The sequence below is a fragment of the Physeter macrocephalus genome, chromosome 6, assembly GCF_002837175.3.
Source record: "Physeter macrocephalus isolate SW-GA chromosome 6, ASM283717v5, whole genome shotgun sequence".
NCBI lineage: Eukaryota > Metazoa > Chordata > Mammalia > Artiodactyla > Physeteridae > Physeter > Physeter macrocephalus.
This window is the reverse complement of record NC_041219.1, coordinates 81,364,156-81,365,009: the sequence shown is the minus strand read 5'-3', so window position 1 is coordinate 81,365,009 and position 854 is coordinate 81,364,156. Positions and strand designations below refer to the sequence as shown.

At 36.5% G+C, this 854-nt stretch overlaps 1 protein-coding gene across 1 annotated transcript in view; it reads right to left on the bottom strand.

Moving 5' to 3' along the window:
• The window catches only part of TAFA2 (TAFA chemokine like family member 2), a 167,150-nt gene that overhangs the window by 86,305 nt on the left and 79,991 nt on the right, over positions 1-854 (bottom strand). The window lies entirely within an intron of this gene.

The following is an 854-nucleotide window of genomic DNA, read 5'->3' as shown; positions in this document are numbered from 1 at the left end:
AAAGCCCAGAGATAAACCCACACACATATGGTCAGCTTATCTTTGATAAAGGAGGCAAGAATATACAGAGGAGAAAAGACAGCCCCTTCAATAAGTGGTGCTGTTAAAACTGGACAGCTACATGTAAAAGTATGAAATTAGAACACTTCCTAACATCATACACAAAAGTAACCTCAGAATGGGTTAAAGACCTAAATGTAAGGCCAGACACTATCAAACTCTTAGAGGAAAACACAGGCAGAACACTCTATGACATAAATCACAGCAAGATCCTTTTTGACCCATCTCCTAGAGAAATGGAAATAAAAACAAAAATAAACAAATGGGACCTAATGAAACTTAAAAGCTTTTGCACAGCAAAGGATACCATAAACAAGACCAAAAGACAACCCTCAGAATGGGAGAAAATAGTTGCAAATGAAGCAACCGACAAAGGATTAATCTCCAAAATTGAAAAGACAGCCTCTTCAATAAGTGGTGCTGGGAAAACTGGACAGCTACATGTAAAAGTATGAAATTAGAACACTCCCTAACACCACACACAAGAATAAACTCAAAATGGGTTAAAGACCTAAATGTAAGGCCAGACACTATCAAACTCTTAGAGGAAAACATAGGCAGAACACTCTATGACATAAATCACAGCAAGATCCTTTTTGACCCAACTCCTAGAGAAATGGAAATAAAAACAAACAAATGGGACCTAATGAAACTTAAAAGCTTTTGCACAGCAAAGGATACCATAAACAAGATCAATAGACAACCCTCAGAATGGAAGAAAATAGTTGCAAATTAAGCAACTGACAAAGAATTAATCTCCAAAATTTAAAAGCAGCTCATGCAGCTCAATATCA